Genomic DNA, 19525 nt, shown 5'->3' on the forward strand with positions numbered 1-19525 from the left:
CTAATATAATACTACAGAAAAGTAGGATGTGTTCCAAGACACATAAGTCGAGTGTTTTCCATGTATATGGAAAAATCAGCATTTTTTTTCGACACTGTGTTTGTAGCCTAAACGTTCAAAACATGCTCTTAGATCTTGGAGTGCCATAGTTTCTTCTACATCATGCTTTCCTTGTACATGAAGAGGCTGTGAATGGTTATGTATTTGTATAATGATCTTCAGTTGTTCTTTCATGGAAGGATATTTTAAGTGCAGTCTATGCATTCTGCACAATTAACTATCTGTATATTAATCTCCAATATTAAAAAGTTCTTGTGATGTTTGAGTGATCGTATAAGTCCGTAGTTAAACCACGTGCTGTTCATGTGTGGATGAAGAATGTTGTTTTGAAGGTAAAGATGTTATCTGTGAACCCTTTTGCCAAAAAAATCTGGGAAACTAGGGAATCTTACTTCAAAATATTTATTCTGGTGTAGTCTGTGTTTTTCTGTTCATGTGGATGAACAGAAATACCTCGTCTTGCTCTTGCGCCGACCTTTTTCTTTTGCTTTCACACTTTGTGAAAAGTACAACTGCAATCTGTGGAGAAAGGTTGTGCAGCAGGGTAAAGGAAGAGGGAGAGTGAAAAGAGGGTATTTTGCTGCTATAAAGCTCCTTTGTTCTCTGAGGTCAGGAAGAGCTGAGCGCCCCGTAGTTTCATAAGCTTTTCTGTTACCTGCTCACATACTGGTCAGTAAGCATAAATGGGTGGATCCTCCTCTGTATGAGTCATAAAGTAAATATCAGGCAGTGCTGGTATTCCTGATACTGGCTGCTCTGAGTACTTGCTCCAGTTTCTTGCTTATTGTTGACTTGCTAATTTCTCAGCTGCTATCACAACCCTAGCAGATTTTGTCAGCACAGGGTCTTCTCACAGTGTGCAGTCGTAGAGAGACACCTCCATTGGACCTAGTAGCTGTTCCAGCCTAGTTAGAGGATGTATTTTCAACGGTAGCGGGAAAATATTTGGAGATGTTTCCAGTAAAACAGTTGGTACTGATTCCTGGCTCAAAGCCTCCTCTTGATCAGAGGCAGCATCGTGGTTTGCCAGATGGCCTGCAAGCTGGATCTGGTGCCTGCTCTGACTGCATCCCTCCTGCAGGCCAGGGCACCGGGGGAAGTGCATCTCTGGCCTCCCATGGGAGCACCAGAGCACGCTGTGTTCAGAGCTGTTACTAGAGCAGGAGGTTTCAGCAGTTCATTCGTGCTTGACTGCCTTTAGGGACAGCTGGCGGCTGCAGATAGGCTTTGGGACTGGAGGTCTGTGAGCAGCTTCTCCGGCACCTGCTGCAGCCAAAGGGTGGCTGAGTAACGATGATATATGTTCTTCTCCTTGAAGAGGAGATTTGCAGCTTACGTGGGGCAGCAGGGCACTGCAAGTGTTTGTGCTCATTGGGAAGCCCTGCTAGGAAGAGAATAGGGCATGTTTATCCACTGGCACACGCAGGTACCACAACACTGGCTTCCAGTGTGCACACATTCAGATACTGGACAACTGCTGGGTTTTGCCAAGGCTGTGGATTTGTGTCCATTTTTCATGTGGATTAGACTGTAGCAGACTTCTATCCAAAGTGTAAAACCTTGAATAGGGGCCCCTGTTAGCTTCTCTCTCTTGCCTGTCTGCCCCTGCTATGTCATCACTTGGGGCCTTAGGGGATTTGAAAGTGCCTCTGTGTTTCTGGGTTAAATTTTTGTCTCATTGGGAGAAAAATTTGCTACCAATTTACCCCGAATTTTTACTAAATATGGACAGTTTGAACCTTGGGCAAAGACTCACAAACTGGATGATGCCACCCAGCCAGAATCAGTTGCCATCCTTACTTTCTTTGGGAGAGGGAATGTTTCTGGTGCTGGATGGCTGAGACCACTTTGGGGGAGTTGTCCAGACCATTAGAGACTAGAGCTGTGGAAGAGAACTGGGTAAACTTCTACGTACTCCTTTGCTGTTACTGTCTTCAGGGCATTGCTTATATCCATCTGCCAAGGGAAGCTCTTCCAGCCATCTCTAGAGGTGCTTACAGAAGTCCAGATAATCATGGGGTTCTATCTTTTTTTTTTTTTTTCTTTTTTTTTTTCTGGAGATCTTGAGGGTTTCATGTTGTAAACTGAAAGCACAATAGATGCAACTCAGTTGTGGTACAACTAGTGTAATCAGCCTGAGATGCTCCAGGTTTCCTAGAGGAAGATCCATCAGATTCATCCCCCCATTGAATTTATAGCTGTTGTCAATGTTACAGCGATGGGTTTGGCAGCTTGGTTGCCAGATACATGTAGGCTTTTTTAGATGTTTCATTTGCTGTGTTGGGAACCATTTGTTTTGCTTCAACTGGATGTGAAATATTACCACTGTGGACTGATGGGATTCACTTAAAGGCAAAGCAGGCTGTACAGTCAGTATCAGCCTGAGGCTTGCTGGTCTTAGAGTTGTTTTACGCAGCCACTGCACTGGAACTAACTTTCCATGAACAAAACTTCAGGAGTTTCTGATCTGGGACCTTACTGTGCCAGGAGGAGTCTGCAGCCCAGATGAGTTAGAGAATAAGTGTCCAGGCTGAAAGCCACTGCGCACTTCTCTTTTATTAAGACCTGTTACTAAGACCATCATTTTTGCAAAGCACAGCATGTTAAGCTGTCATTTAGTTAAGGGAATAAACTGTAAAAACCTTCAATCACATTGGAGGGGAAAAGGAGGTAACACTTCAGATTCCTGTGGTGTTTTTTCCAACTTTTTGAGCAAAACAGTTCTATTTTTATAGTATATTTTTCCTACATTTAAATATTGTGTAATGTATTTTTAAATTTTTTTTAATTAAATTATGATCATGTGTAACGATTAGATAATGATTAGATACTGATTAGTATGAAAGAGGTGCAGCATTGAATTAATTGTAAATTTGCCTGGTAGCATCACTTGTCTGTATGTTGCCTTATCAAATCAGATACTGTTTCTCAAGCACGTTGCACCTGCTATCTTGAAAGAAACTCAATTACATTTCTATAACAGTAACATTTGCTCAGTGCTCCAAGTAAAGGAGAAGTTTAGTGTTACCGGTGAGGTGCACAGTAAACTTTTGCTTCGTTCATTTACCACTTGGACTTGCTCTTCATTCTCTGATGCATGAGTATTGCATTATCTGATATTTTGAAATAGCTGTCTTTGGAAAGGTGCTCAACTCTTGTGTTCTGTTATCTGTTACCACAATTTATTTTTCCTTGAAATCTAAACGCTGTCTTTGAGTCGATGCATCTTTTTAATCTCAAGCAAAGTGGAGCTCTAGTTTTATCTTTTCTGTTTACACAACCTTGATAAAACCAGCCAGGTTATGCTGGAGTCAATTTGATGATAATAAATTCCTTCTGTTCTTCCTTAAGCCAAGTGAAAATGAAATAAGCTAAATTTACTGGCTGTTCTTCATGCCTTTTTGTCCAGTGCAGAAGAAAATTAAGCTATTTTGACCTTTCTCTGACATGTGTAGTCAGTGAAGATGAGGGCAGAGAAAGGCTTTGTAAAAGTAAATGAAGTCGATATTGGTCTTTCTAAAATTGTTATTAATGCACTCCAGTATGTGCCAATTAAAGTCACGGCCTGTGAAGGCAAGTGCAGGCAATCTCCGCTGCTATTTCATCTGCGAACACGTTACATGGTTTCAGGTCTGTGTTCTGATCTTTGAAGCGCTCTGTCACAGAGTTTTGGAGGTGGTGGCTCTGAGCAGGTGCTGGACACCTTATGGTGAGCTCTGTACTGCCCTTCACCTAAAACGTGCTTGCACTGCCAGAAGGGCAGCTCTGCTGAGTCTGAACAGGGCTGGCTGGAATCAGGAGCACCGGGGGCTTGGGCATACCTCTGCCAGCGATATACATACATGGATCAAAAAAAGGCTTGCAACGAACTGGAGGGTTTCCAACTTTAAAACTGTGTATATGTTATGTCCCTTTTTGTAAGAGGATCATAATTCTTTGTGAAAGTGGAGAGAAGTGATGTTTCCTGTAAACACTACTAGGCACAGTACTGCTGAGATTAAAAAAAAAACCAACCCAACCAAATAAAATAAAGCCAAAAAACCCCACCCAAAACCTAAACCCACTTGCTGATCCAGTGGCTGTACCAGTGTATTTTACTGCGGCAAGTGCACCAGTGTGTTTTGCTAATGGCCAGGGAGGCTGAGGAGAGGTTCAGTTGCCAGTCTTTCTCTGCGTTGGAGTTGTGCTGACCTGGTCTGTACTGCAGTAAGGGCTGCGAGTTCATTCTCCCAAAGGGGTCTTGTAGAGGAGATGGTGAGTAAGACAACTCACAGTGCTGGGCACTGTTTACTTAGTTCATGACACGGGTCTGCATGCAAACTGAAGCCAGCTGCTGGCAGATAGCTAAAAGTGTTCTGGTCCTGTGCTGATGGTGGGGGAGTCCGGAGACACACGGACGGCATCAAATGGATTGTGCATTTGCATTGTCCAACGTAGCTGTAACTTGGGAAGTAAAAACTGAGTGTGCATAGTTTACCACCCAAAACCACCACACACTCTGCGTGCTGCTGCTTCGTATTTTTCTGTTGTATTTGAAGAACTGAGCTGTGTGCTTTTAAATTGGTTGTGTTTTCTCTTGAGTTGGCAGTTATTAAGGGGAAAGCTTCATGTTTGCTTGACAGAATGTTGCAGCAGTAGCAGAGGATGTTGTATTCTCAGTCTGTGTAATTTCAGGTCTAACAGAACTCCTGCTTACACTTTGGTACGTTCCTGCTTCTCCGCTGTATATTTTCTAGGCAGCTGTGCTTGCACTAGCTGACTTATCTAAGAAGTGATTATACTGGTATCTCTATTTGCTCTGCCCTGTACTGATATCAGCCTTCAGCCCACGCGCTCAGTTTCCAGTGTCAGGATGGGCAAAGTGGAGACAGCAAAATGAGCTGGTGCTTAATTCCTTGCCTATGGATGTGGGAGTATTGTACACTGACAACCTCAACGGCATAACTTCGTGGTGGATTGTGGTGGGCTGTTTACACGTAGGTTCCGGGAAATTGAAACCAGCCCTGATTTTGCCTGATGGACGAGTTTCAAAACTTAGGTAATGTGACTTAAAGGACAGGCTTTTCTGGATGCACTTTTCTTCTAGAAATTAATCGTACATTTATCTAGCATGCCATCTCTTGCAGTTAAAATGATTGGCAGTTTATAGGAAATGCCATCTGAAAAATGCAAGGGATTAGCTTTCTCACAGTACATAAAAAAAAGCTTTGTTGTTTCTGCACCAGAAATGGCAAGGCTCTGTAATGGAGCTTGGAGGTATGCTACTGCAGGTTTTCATTTTGGTTTACCCCAGAAAGAGCTCATATCTTCAGAGGTACACATGCTGTAGTTTGAAAACTACTGCTCTGGACAAAATGGATGGAAACCCCCAATTTTTAATTACCTTGCTCTGAAAAATGGGGTTGTACAGAAACACTTTGCATCCCTTAAAAAATTAATGTTGGTGCAATGGTATTGATACTGGACATTGGATAATAAAAAGTTAAGGTTGGAGTTAGAGAATATACCCTGCCTGCTTAGAAATTTCTCTGCTTTGTTTTTAGGTGGCTGGATGTGCTAGCCTAGATTAAAACAGGCCGAGGGAGTGGCAGTGCAGCCAGCCTCTGAAAGTCAGGCCTTTCAGCTGCTTTTGCCTAAACTAGTGGATACAATTCTACATTTTATTAGTGTGTATTATTTACTAAGACTTCTGTTCGTATTATAAATGCTTCTGTATATTGCTTAAAAGGATGGGGAAAAACCATCTTGCCTAAGAAATAACTATGCTTTAGGGTTGGATGGAAATTTAACTTATTGGGACCTCTTGGAATGAATGCTGACTTTGCTATTTGTAGCAGTTAAGAGAATTTTCTGAGTTTTATTAACACTGAAGGATTTCTATGCAAAAAGTACATGTATATGTGTATATGTATATATGGCTATAGACATGTCCAGTGAAAATGGGCAATTTTATTAAACCATGAATTTAAGAGAGTGTTAGAATAGTTGCCTGGGGCTTCAGTATGATTTTTCAGTGCTCTGGATGGTTAATACAGAATAGACTAACTGCTAGGACAGAGAAGCCCAGAATAATTTTCCTTGTCCCAGTTAAGTCAAGATCGATTAGAGCAGTGGAAATAAGGTTTCAACAAGAGAAGGAAAACGGGTGAGGGAAGTGTCAGCTCTCACTCTTGCTAGTGAGAGGGGAGAGTACACAAATTTACTGGAAGTTAGAATGGAAGAAGAGTGAGTATCTGTTGCTGGTGAAAATAGGCTAATGTTGCCACAGCATGTAAACAGGTTAGGAATGATTTTCACTCTTCCTGGTGCTTAAAAAAAAAACCAAAACACCCCCACCCCCCCCAAACCCCCAAAACGAAACCCACAACTAAAAAACCCCCAAAAAACCCAAACCCTCCCCTGCCCCTGCAAACTATGAGTGTTTGCAGTAGGACATGCAGGTCAAAAGAGTATGTGATTTTCTTTGACCTGCGTGTTTTTCAGGAAGGCCGCTCCTCTGTTATGAAGCCTGATGCTCGAGCCATTTCAAGTCATTTCTCTCCAATCCAGTACCACAGAATTGTGCCACACTGGCTACACAGGAGGCCTACTATTATCCGATGGCTTTGCTTCCCCTGATGCTGGGAGCAGGGAAGGCACAGCAGCTAAGAAACTCTTCAGTAAACCCTTTTCACTGTCTAGCTGATACTTTAAGTCTTTGGAGGAGTGACATCAAGTACTTATTTTAATGTACCTTTCTCCTTTTCCTAAGGTATTGTATTATACTCCTGTCATATCTTGAGATATTTGATTGTGATACTACAGTAGAAGTAACATTTCTGGGCAGCATATTCAAGGACCAGAAGCTTGAAAGGTGGGCTTGTGTGAGAGCATTTTTAACCTTCTCATTGCACCAACCTGTGGTGATTTACTGGGAATTGCTCAGTAAGGAGGATTTCTAATCTCTTTTTGAAGTGCGAGCGTAACAAGGCAACTGGAAGGAATGAAAGGGTGCAGTGTAGAAGGCCAGGTGTTAGACAGCATTCCCGTATGCATATGTGTAGGCTCTTTGCTCAGTAGCCACAACCAGAAACCAGTATGTTTCTTGGCTGTTAGCCTTCTAGTCCAAGCTGACAACCCATAAACTACCTGTTAGAAGAAATGGGGCTCTTCGCTAAAGCGAAAGATATTCTGCTCTACTCTTCTTTGCAAGGAATTTGGCATTGTGCTTGAGGATTGATTTTCAGCTATAATTTCTGATAGTACTGTATCTTTATTCTCCTATCAGCAGTCTGGCTGATATTTGAAGCTATGAATTTGAAAATATGGATTATTATGGGTGATCAGTAGCCATACCTTCATGGCTAACTCTTGTCTTTTATCAGTGCAGGACCCACACAAAAAGGGTCAAGGAACCTGGGTGCCGTCTTCAGAAACCACCATACCTCATTCCATTGTTTGATGAGTCCCTTTGATAGGTGCGTTTTGAGTGTCATAGTTCTGAGCATCTCGTTTGCTTGTGCTGTCCTACCCTGAGCCCATCTCTGGGATTATCTGTCATGCTCTTAGCAGAACAAGAAGATGCACCAGTGTGTTAGTCTTACTGGAGGTATTACAAGGCTGAGGGACCAGACTTCCACTGCCTGTCTTTCCTCATTCTGAACTGATGATCTGTCTGAAGTACAGGAAACTGTTCTCACACTTGGGTGAAGATACAGTCCCCTCTCTCACTCTCCCTGGTCTGCATTTTTCAACATCAGGGTTAGTTTCTGCGGTTCTCAGATTAAAATATGTATGTTCCTGTGTGGCTGAGATTTGTTATCTGTACAACATATTTGCTTTTGAACTACTCAGAGCAATGAGGCGATATCTGTAATGCCTCCTAATGAAGCATGTGAGGAGGAAGAAGTTTGATCAACCTGTTTCTTCCACAGAGGAAGATACAAGGCAAACCCAAAGGGGAGGCAGAAGTGAGCACAAAGTGTTCTTCTCTTTTCAGCAAGCTCTTCTGATGTGCTAAAGAAAATTGTCCTTCATGTAATTTGACATTATTATATTCACAAAATCCAACCTAGAAAAATTGTACCTTTATTAGGCACTAACCATCTATAGTCAAAATCTTATTTTGTTCCTTTATCTTGATTACCCCTGTTACCTTGGGCACTTGGCAGGAAAAAAAAGCTGCATCATCCTGATTGCTTCATGTTTCTAAGATGTTTTTTCAGAGAAACTCTTTCCTGAGCTTTGTTCAACCTCTAAAGTAGAGTTTGGCCTTTCTGGGAATCATGTGAGATCAAGTGATTGCCTGGAGCAAGAGCATATGTACTGAAGCTGCAATAGCAAAGACCTTGATATGAAAGGCCACCTGGTATTGGTCTCCATCCCTTCAGCCTTAAAGTTTACCAGGTTATAAATTCAGCTTGTCATCTTCCTGTATAATGGCTAGCAGTTCTTTAGCAGACAAACAGGACAGTTTCTCAAGGATTATTTCATATTTATATCCCAGCTGGAAATCTCCATCTGCAGAAACCTCAGTGTAGTCTTCACAAAAGCATACAGAATTGTCTTTCAGCCTTCTTTCTGGGTGCTTACTTTACTATTTTCTTGGTTTTCCTGGGCACAGTCAACAAATCCATGTCAGCCTGTACCTTTGACCTTCAGTTTACAATCCAGCTTATATCAATACCTGGTAGGAGTAGAAAAAAAAGTCCCACAATAGAAACTTTAATAGTATTTTTTCCAAAAACTGGTTTATAACAATCAGTTTCTGTGGAAAATTTCTTATAAAAAAACTTAACTCCTGAACAATTTCTGATTGAAGATGATGGGGGAAAATGTCTGACAGTCTGTATTGACGTGGCTGAACTTCACACAAACAGAGCATTGTTTAACCTGTATTTTCTGTTCATACTGTGTATTTTATTAACTGTGCTCAGCCAGAAATACACTTCTAGCAAGCTGGGATTTTATTTAGGGAGAGAACTTTATCAGTGTTGTAAAACAGAAAAAAAATTCTTGATAGGATCACTGTCCATATGCAGGTCTGTGGGCCTGCAATTCACCTCTCTTGCTGTGGTCACATACCCTTATGTGGTATCTCCTCACCCTTGAATCTGTGACATAAAGGACAGAGCACCTTTTCAGTCATTTTTCTTTTAAGTAGCCTTAGTAGTTGAGTATAGCTGTTCTAAAATACTTTTTCTTTCAGCCTGTTCTCTTCAGCTGAAGCACAAATGCAGTGGTTCCTTCAAGGCTACGTAGGTTCCAGTGTAGCAGTATACGCAAGGTGCAGTCATTTTTTGTTTGGTTTGTTTTGTCTGCTGTTTGGCACCAGAGGGGACTCCCCTGTCCCCAACTGCTGCCAACGATTAAAAGATAGTTATCAGCCCCCAGTGGGAATAAATTTTTCCAGCCATTATTTACAGCTGGTTCTATCCTGGAAGGATGGAGTCACTGCTGCTATTGTCAGCTGGAGATGTAGGGAGGCTTTCTTTTGGTTCCTCTGTGAGAAAAAAGATGTAAAATACAGCGCTGGTGGTGGCTGTTAGCTTTACTGGTTGCCCATGGGACACTGCAGGAGGTTTTGCGTGGCTATGGCTCAAACTCCTTAATGGACCTGTGCTCTCTTCTGAAACAGAGTATCCCCATATCTTCTGATCTGGGGAGTAACCATGGTCACCTCGATCCTAGTAAGGAGGGATCTTCCCTGTAGCTGAGTGTCACAAAGGGCTGGGTCTCCTGGAGATGAACTGCTGCCTTGGAGCGTTCTCCCTTCTGCAGCCTTTGTATGAAGGGCAAGGTCATCAGCCGGCATTTGATAAGATAGGGCACAGCTGTTTTCTAAGGTGTGGTTCTCAGGTGATGTTGTACCCAGCACTCCGCTGAACTGTCACAGCTGTGACATCGAGGTACCTACTTCAGAGCTCTCTATATGCTGCTAACCCTTGTGCTGCTGCATTGTGTAGTAGTGAAGGGAGAGAGCTAAGTAGGTTGCTGGGTTGTGCGTGCTGCATCTGTAGCGCCAGGTATAAAAATCTCCTTGTTATTTTTCTCCTCTTTTATTTTTATACTTATGTTTTCACTTGGTGTCATTTAGAAATCAAAGCAGGAGTGTGCAGTTCAGCAGAAGATCTATGCTTACTACAAATCTGCTGCTTTGCTCAAATTAAACATTTATGGGGCCAGAGACTCCTCACTGCTCCATCTCAAGTCTTCCAGCCTCCAAGTGATGTTTTTTTTTTTTCTTTGTGCTTTGACACAGCTCCTGCAGGAAATGCAGTGAAATTATCCTCCATTGGCCTCTCTCCTTTCCAGCCCATCTTTCCTTTGTGTGTCCAGTTTGATTTTTTTCCTTAACCGCATCTTATGGGGAGCAGCTGTCAGTATAAGTAATTAATATTCCCTGTGAGATGGAAGATTTCACCCCAGTAAGATGGGCTGGCCTTGGTGATTGGTATCTTTTTCTGTTTTCGGTGGTCTATACTGAGGTGGTGTAATTGGCTAGGAGCTCTTTATTCCTCAAACCAGGTAACACAGTGCTGCAGTATGTTACCTCCTGATGCTGTATGCTGTGTTGGTTGATTTGGTTTCTGCAGAGAATAGTGAGAAGCTTTTGAAGGCCTGGATCTTATCTGCAGGGTCCTCCCTGATCTGAAGCCTGGAGTGGAACCTGGACAATAGTTCTGTTTCTTGGGCACACTGGGAGTGAAGGTAACTTTTACAGAAAAGAGGGTTGTTTCTGAGGTGGTTCTCTCTGGTCAGACTTTTACAGGACCTAAGAGATGTTGCAAATGCTCAGTCTTCCCTGAAAGAGCATGGTCTACTTTGATTTCACTTTTTTTAGCTTAAAACAGTGCTGCATGGATGCTAAAAGCCCACGCTCCTAAAATAGATCAAGTAGAACAAGCACTTTGCTGATGACTCCTCTTTGGGAGAGGGGAGAGAGAAGGTAACAAGGAACAGATGGCAGGTATTAGTCATATCACCTAATATATCTGAAGACCTCAGACGCTATTGCACAAAGGTGGTGGAGGAACCTAGAGGGAATGAGTTCTCCTAACAAACCAGACGGGATATTACAGTTGCACAGGATACAGACAGAGGGGGCCTGAGAAAATGACTTGCAGCCAAGTGAGCTGAACCAAGAAGGGTGTGCTCACGGAGGCTCAGGAAGTCCTGGCCAGATCCTGAGCCTGCTTTTAGCTGCCCAGTTTGCAAAGCCATTCCCTTGTATGTTTGACAAGTCCCTCAGAGCTTTACTCCTTGGAGCTCCCGTACTCATATATATATATATGTATATATATAAAATCCTGCAGTTGCTTCTGCAGAAGGGCTAGTTCAGAGGTCCAATACCTCAGAAATAACTGAATTCCTCCAATTTTAGTATCAGCTTGAATGGCATTATTCTAATTTTTACAATAATAAATGCAGTACAGAATCTGCTTGATCTTTTCACATAGTATCTAAATTGCCAGTGTGTACCTTGCAGTCTAATTTGGCTGGCTCAGCATCCCCTCTCTTCAGGTCGCTGATATCTTAAGCGTTGGCCGTGGCCCAGCTGGCAGTAAGCTCACAGGAGAGCCTCTGAGGTGCTACTGCCTGCTGATTTGCTGGGAACGCATTGTGTAAATGAAATATAAAATGTGTACAGTTGTTTGTACGTAAGTGGCTTCCAGCAAACTTGACACCATGGAGCAAGTAGGCCACTGAAGTACCTGTGGAGGCATCGTGGGAGAAGTGCATCGTTTCCAGCTGCTTGCTCTGATTGCATTGTTTGTATAATCATTTGCTTTAAAACCAGCCTGTGCAAAAAGCTGTGGGCCCACTAGAGAGTACGAAGACAAGGTGCAAATGTAGGCTCTTCTGACCTCCCTGTGCATAGATGGGGTCATCAGGAATCACAGCATCGATCTCATCTCCCTGCAGAATGGCTGTGTCTTGATTTTTTTTATTATTTGTTTTGGGGTTTTTTTGTTTTCTTAGAAAATATTCAGCAATAGAGGCTGAACTTGTGGTCTCCTTTTTCACCTCATTTGTTTCATCTTTTTGGCATTGATTTATAAAGAGAGCTGCTCTGCTGGAGGTACTCCCATAATTTTTTGCACTTGTGCACAGACTTCTGAGGAAGCCAAGCACCGTGTGGGCCTCTGAATTGCAAGTACCATTTTGGTGGCACTTTGCATCTTTGGGCTTTAGCTATTGCCAGACGCCTAATGAACGTATGAAGCGAGTAAAGCACTTGTGCTGTGAGCTCTGTTGATACATAAGGGGTTAAACTAAGCTCTGTTTATTAATGTTGATACTTTAAATTGTGCCAGAATGCTTTGAAAATGTGACAGTGGACAGGGCAGCAGGCAGTAAACACCGTTAAATGACAATACTGTTCCATATTTGCTGTTAATTGAGAGAGGCAGCAGCTGCTGGTATGCAGCTTCAGCCAGGATGAATTAGTAATGAGTCTGTAACTCTGGGTTTTTTTTCTGGTTTAAAGTTGCATCAGCCCTTTACAGTTCAGTAGCATGCTTGGGATAGAAATAAAAAAAAAAAACCATAGCAGGCCCTAAATTGAGGATTTTATTTTGTTTTTGTTTTCCAGTGAGTTGTCATGGAGCTGTGGTGTCAGTGATAAATTTGGCAACAGTAATAAAATTGCCTTGTATTTAAGGACAAAACTTAAAGATTTTGGGTTAGCTTTTCCATCCTGTGTGGCAGACAGTGGGAACAGAGCAGGCAAAGCAAGCTGCTCCTTTGAAAGAAAGCACTTTTGTTGCTTTTTCACTGGCTTCCAAAGACATTTCCAATTCTGGTTTCTCAGAACAGGGGGTTTGGTTTAACTTTCTTTGCTGGCCTGCACTGCAGGTGGTGGTGTGTGAGAGAGCACAGACCGCCCCAGCAGGAGAGGGAACACTAATTCAACATTTTCTTTGTGTTTTTGCTGTGCAAATGTGGTGAGTTTAACCTCTGAAAACTTGCTGATAAGCTGTTATCAGCCCACAGTTAAACCAACAAACCCTCCCACCTCACTGATGGGGTAGGAACTTCCCAAGGCTTGGAGGCCTGGGTATCCTGCAGGCACAGCATCAATCTGGCCACAGCGGCCGTGCTGGGGACAAAGTTTATGCTCCGAAGAAATCAGCCGCAGCTGCTACTTTCATGCTGTTTATGCAGCCTTCCCTGTAAGTATTTATTTTGCACAAAACGTTTGATTTTGAACTATAGATGTGAGAGTGCAAAACCGTGTCAGAGTGGTTGGCAGCCCCTTCAACGGATCTGAAGTTGGGCGCAGGAAATGCAATTCTAGCTCTGTTGAAAACAATGCTAACAGGGCTATTGATTGCAGTACAGCTCAGCTTTCACCACAAGTAGAAGAATTTCAAAGCAAATAATGTTCTGTTTGTTCAGTTCTTTAAACAAAATCCATCTGCTGGCATTAGCGTTTGAATCCAAATACTCAGAATTCTGCTGGTATTTTGTTAGAATGAGAAATACTAGATTAAAATAATTCCTTGGGTTCGTGATGATTGTTAGAGGGGGAAAAAATATCTGATCAGCAGGTACGTTTAGTAACCCTGTTTCTAGTTTGTACAATTTCTCTATTACATATATTTGGGTTTTTTATTTGTTCTAGTCACATTAACAGTTTTTACCAAGTGGGTAAGTGAATTTGTGCGTTCTTAAGAGCTTCAATCTTCAGCACACCGTGCTGTCTTATCCATTGGCTTATAGATGCATAAAAGCTATGAGGCTGAATCTGGAAAGCCAAAAGTGTTAAAAGCCAAAGAATACTATAAAAGGTGGTGGTAAATAGAAGTGGAGGAAGAGCTAAACTCATCTGGTGGTAAAAATCCTTCGGCCCCAGAAGTCCCTTCTCAGCTAGGGTACTGACAATTCCTGCCTTTGCTAGCAATTATGAAATGATGTTTTAAAATCTGTCCTTAGAAGACAGTATTTTTTCATGTGAAATTCAATAATTTATTCCAATGGCATTCTGCCAACTTTGGGCATCTGGTATCTCATGTTTTTTACTAACATCTCTCCAATTTTATGTGCTGTTTTCTATAGATGTGAATTGTGTTTAAAACTAGAATGTAATCAAATACAGTTTTTCCTTTTTTTGCGTGTTTTTGATTCTCTCAAGCCTGTATTACTGTTTAATCTGTAGTATCTACTTACAATGTTTGGGTTTTTTAAAGCAAGAAAATAAACCTTGGTGTGTTTACATGCACCACTCCTATCTTAAACCAGTGGTAAAAATGGTAATTACTGGCTTTTAGGGCTTTTCTTCATTGATTAAATAGAACCATGTAATTTTCTTATAAACAAAGGCAAATATTTACATTTTTAATATATTGAAAAGTATGAACTCTAAAGTTTGTCTGATAAACCTGTTAAATGTATGTATATTCACTCTGGTTTTTATCTTAAATCTCTTTCCTTACTTCTGTTGGAAGGAGTTATTAACTGCTTAACAGACGTTGTCAGCAGTGTGCTAATTAGGAATTAAACTGTATACCTATGTGGTATGTTCCCTGCTTCTAGAAGGTTATTTTGCTAGGTGTTTTATATGGTCTGTAACAAGACATATAGATGTTCATCTGCTTTGGAGTAGTCAAATATCTACACTTGTAAGGAACTTGGATGCCACATCTCCCTCTTGCTTGTGCTGTGTCCCCACCTTGCTCTCAGGACATACCCGTGTGGTGGCTGTACTGGTGCTGTTGAGTTGCTGACTGGTGCTTTTATAAAACTACTCTGGCACTAGCTCTGATGATACTAATGCTGGTGTTGATGACCAGTTGGTTCAGCTTGAGGTAGTGTACAGCAGAGCTCTGCTGACTTAACTGATTTGGGGATTTTCTTTTTCTCTGCAAGCTGTTGAGTAAGATGGGAGAAGTGCTGCTTGCTTAAATAACGTGGTGAGAAGGCACGGCGAGAGGAGAGGCTTTGGTGCACTGGTCAAGTTATCTTCTGTTGCTGATGGTGGAGGGGTGTAAATGGATGAACAGATCTACTGCAGTTGTGTCTCTGTCATTACCGATATCAACCTATTGCCTCTGGGAAGGTGATTGACCTGGAAATTATTCTGTAAATACACAGTTAATACAGGGCAACACCGGCTGCAAACTGGTACTTTCTTGTGCAAGAATATTGCTATATCATCCTCCTTTCTTTTGCCCAAATATAGCTTCTGAATGTAGCCTAACCTTGACTTCACCAGCTTTGTCTTATTGGGAATGTGGAATTACTTTTCCTGCTTTTGTGGTAAATCAGAGAAGATAAGGAGAGAAGTAATGCAGTGCTAAAATGGAGTGTCAGTGGTGACGAGACAGTGATGCTGGTGAAAGACCAGCAAACGTGTGCTGAGTTGAGCTATCAGCGCCAGGAATTTGTTTTGCAGGACTTGTTTTTGCTACTCCTTGGTCAGTGGTTTTTAAGCCACATTCAACAGAAATTACTTGGTTTCTGTAATTGTGAACTGTTTTTCTCAAATACGAGATTTTCATGTTTGTTTGCTGTAACAATGTGCAACTGTTACTCTCTTAAGTTGTGTGTGCAATTGTAGTGACCAATTCACAGCTGTCCTTTTGAGACTTTCTGACGTTACCACGAAAGTGACTGTGTTAGAATAGGTGACTGCCAGTAATTAAACGTGTGTGAGTAAGAGAACAGCAGAAAAAGTTGTGAGGAGTATGGGATGAGCTGCTCCGTGGGAGGGACCCCTACAAAACAGCTCCTGCTGGTAGTCATCGCAGTGTGCTATGTAAGAGTGCTGGTGCCACTTTCTTGCTAAGAATTGTTGTTACAGATGTTGTTGTTGTGTTTTGTACATAATTTTAAAAATAATCCTGAAAGTTAATCTTGGGTTTAATCGAAGTATGCAGTTTTGACATTGGAGGGGAATAAATGACACTTGCTCCTACTTCTGCAGAGAATTAAGGGATAAGCTGAAGCTCCCAAACTTTGGGAGTGGTCTTGAGACCAGCTGAATTGCATGTGGTGCATAACATGACTCAGATGGTGCCTATGTTTTTGCAAGGCCACATAGCTTTTTTTTGTCTAAAGTCTCTTAATTTTGGCAAGACAGTTGTACTGGTGTTACTGAATCCCTTCTTAAATGTTGTAGTAGCCTTGCTGTGTATCTGTGATGATTAAGGGCATAAGGAAAATGATGTTTGCAGGTAGAGATAAACTCTTTTTAAGACCAGTTAGTGTCTTAAAAACAGTAATGTTTGCATTAAAGGCTAAGATTAGCCAGTTCTGTATTTCAAGGTGTTGATTATCTTAAATTTTGTGAAGAACTGGGCTAAGTCTAGCAGCCTTTCAGATTTTTGTGGTGTGGGCAGAAGATGCAGTAGGCTCAGGATTGGGAGTCTCAGTATTTGTTGTGTCTTGGCTTGTGTGTTTCTGATAGCAAGAGTAGTAATGGTATTATGAGTTGTGTATACGTAGGAGGACTGTGATAATTTACACTTTTCCTAAAATTTGCTTAAAATCAGGAAGACAATGTGGAGTTTAGGTATAAAGTTAAGTATAAAAAAATCATTAATAGATCATCTTGAAGTACGTTATTTTAAAGTCTAATCCAATCCTGAATGATGTAATTTTGTAATATGGAAAGCTTTAAGCTCTTTTACTGGAGCTGCTTGCTTAATTTAGATTAAAATTGTACCATAAAAGGATTATAGAGTGTATGCCTGTGCTAAGGAAGGATGTACTTACTAAATGTGTTGAGGTCTTATTCTACTCCCACCTTCTTTTTTAAAGTGTTTACTTATTTTTGAATATTTTCTGCTGCATTTAAATGTGCCATGTAACATCAGGATGTGCTAATGGGATGTTTCGGATGGATCTCGGGAGCATTTATTTAAATAGGATTCTGAGTTTTTTTGGCTCTTCTTTCTAGAGAGAAGAATTCAGTGCTGGACTGTCCTAAACACTACTCATGGTGCAACCTCAGAGAACAGCTTGATTTATCTGACCTGAAGAGGAGGCACATGTGCAGTAAGCCAAGAGGACATGGGCTTTCAGTGCGTCTGGAAAAATGATCAGGTACCAGCAGCTGGTGCTGTTTAAACTGTAGTAACTAGTCAGAAACCTGAGGTGTGAAACAGTAATGCACTCACTCCTGCAGTTGTCCTTAAATTTTAGGTATGCCTTCCTTTCAGTGGTAGGAATGAAATTCATTTACCTTCTTGGTTGATGTTGTGTCCATAGCTGTTTCACTGCTGAACTTGCACACCTGCAGCAGCTCGGTTGTAGACACTTGGCAGCATCCAGTGCAGCTGTGAGTGAACAGGAAGGGACAAGTGCCAAGGGGCGTTTGCATAGACTGAGTTGAAATTCATCTTACTGTGTTTAGTTTTTTTAAATATAACTTGGACTCTGAAAGCATTTGAATCTGTTAATTCACGTTTATTGATTTTTGTGAGGAGGTAACTGATAAATTATTTTTAAATTTTATATTTTCATTGTACTTACTCTGGTGATTGGCTGGAGAATGCAGATGTCCTCACAGGAGTTGAGGCTGTTGTAGCTGGGGTATGGACACCAGCAAAGTTCCAGAAAATGCAGAGAGTCATGGTTCATTTTGAAATCTGAACAGGTTAGAGGTTCAATAATGTTAGAACTATATGTTTTTAGCTATTTGTTTGTTTTCAAGCAGCTCTTCATAATTTCTAAAATAATGTCAAATGTCTGAAGTGGTGTCAAACTTTACTAATTGGAGGCAGCTGCTCTGCCTAGGTACTTGGAATAGCTGGATCTCTTGTTGCTGATTCTGTATCTGATGTCTGTTGCCATGGGTAGTGCACAGCTTGTGCATCTCTAGTGTCCTGCCTCTGTGGTAGTTCCCTTTGGCAAGTATCAGGCATGATCAGGAACTTGCTTTACCAAACTCGCAGCCTCTTTTGTTGTAGTGAAGGGGCATTCATTGAAAAGTAGTTTGGCATTTCTGTGGTAGACAGCATTTGTTTGTTTTGTACTTCTGTTCACAGTTGTGCAGTCTTTGAGAAGACAGAGCTTGCGTCATGGAGGAGGTGACTGCTGTCCGGGAACAGCCAGGTTCAGCTCAGGGAGAGAAGCTTTGGGAGGCTGAGCAGGGCAGGGGAGGGAGGAGGAAGGTGTGAGAGATGCAGGAGGCAGCAGGAGCCTGCAGCTCATGCAGGGAGGCTAAGGTAACACTGAGGAAGCAGACAGTCCTCAGAGGTGATGAGAAACTTCCCTAGGGACCAGGCAGCACTGGGCAGAGCTCGCTGTGATTTGGACATTGAGGTCTAAATGGAAGCCTGTACACAAGGCAGAGCCGGCGGGGAGGGTTGTGTGTATACCTTTCCTATTACTACTCAGACTGACCTGATCTTTCTGAGTTTCCCTTCCTGAAAGCATTCTAGTCCATATTCTAAGAAAACTTGGCTCTTTTCTTCAGGTCGCTCCCTGCGAGGCAAAGGTCTCTGTGTATTTGGCAAAGAGCTCTGACTGAAAAGGAATCCAGTCTCAGACAGGTTGATCCTGTTGACTTAATTACAGTTTCATTTTCTGAGGGCTGGCCAGCCATGTAAGAACACCTTTGTGCATGACAGAGAGCCCACTTAGGACACAGGGCTAGGAGCTTTAAGACTGCTTTGTCCTCAAAGGGACTCTTTATGATCTGCTGTCACTTTTGAAATGTGATGTAAATGGCAGGAGGTTTCTTTCTTTGTCTCATATTCTCTAATCTTCTAATGCATCGGTGTGAGCTTGTGGTATTTTTTTGTAATGTATATCACCTTTGATGTTAGCATGATACTTAATGTGTTTTAGATATTGCTGTTCCTAGGAATAAGTAATATTTTGAATCTGTGTCATATATGCAGTTTTTTAGTTTAATTACAACTGTTTTATGTATTAAAAATTAAATGGTAAATATTGTGTGTTACCAAACATGCATATATCTATATGAAGAACTGAAAAGAAGCAGTGTATAAAATTTCTGTGATCTTTTGGGGATTAGGTTTAGAGGAATATTTTAAAATATTTTCTTGGGGTTTTTTATAGATGCTAGCTGAAAAATCACTTATTCTTGTCTCTCTACCTGTAAAATTATCTAAAGTTTTCTTCAGTTGGTGAACGGGTATATGCATAATGCAAGAAAATATTTAGTTGTTTTACTCAGGGAGACTGGAAATGGTTTTGTTCTACACATTTTCCTTATGCTTGTAAGATCTTTGTCATAAGGAGAGACTTCATGCAGAGAAAGCTACATACACACTTTAGGAGGTGCCTGAGCCACCTCTGAGTGGGATTGCAGGAAGATGTGAAATGGAGCTACATTTGAGGATTCATTTCTTAATATAAAAGCTGTTCTATGAGGAGTGGTGGGTGCTGTAGAGGCAGAGCATCTATGTATTTGGACTCCAGCTATCTCTCATAACGAGTTATAATTAAGGTGAAGTATATTACTGAAGAATTAAATTCTCCCTTGCTTTGAACCTGGTTTCATCTCAATGAA

At 41.5% G+C, this 19525-nt stretch overlaps 1 protein-coding gene across 6 annotated transcripts in view; it reads left to right on the forward strand.

Moving 5' to 3' along the window:
- MAP3K13 (mitogen-activated protein kinase kinase kinase 13) overlaps positions 1–19525 on the forward strand; it is a 79932-nt gene that overhangs the window by 10668 nt on the left and 49739 nt on the right. For 5 of the 6 annotated variants that reach the window (XM_056358448.1, XM_056358449.1, XM_056358452.1 and 2 more), the window contains one exon: positions 16943–17088. The gene's annotated coding sequence lies outside the window, so the exon portion shown is untranslated. Of the gene's footprint in view, positions 1–13023; positions 13215–16942; positions 17089–19525 lie in introns of those variants that run through there. The other variant, XM_056358451.1, reaches the window with a different exon arrangement.

The sequence above is a fragment of the Falco biarmicus genome, chromosome 13 (assembly GCF_023638135.1).
Source record: "Falco biarmicus isolate bFalBia1 chromosome 13, bFalBia1.pri, whole genome shotgun sequence".
Taxonomy (NCBI): Eukaryota; Metazoa; Chordata; class Aves; order Falconiformes; family Falconidae; genus Falco; species Falco biarmicus.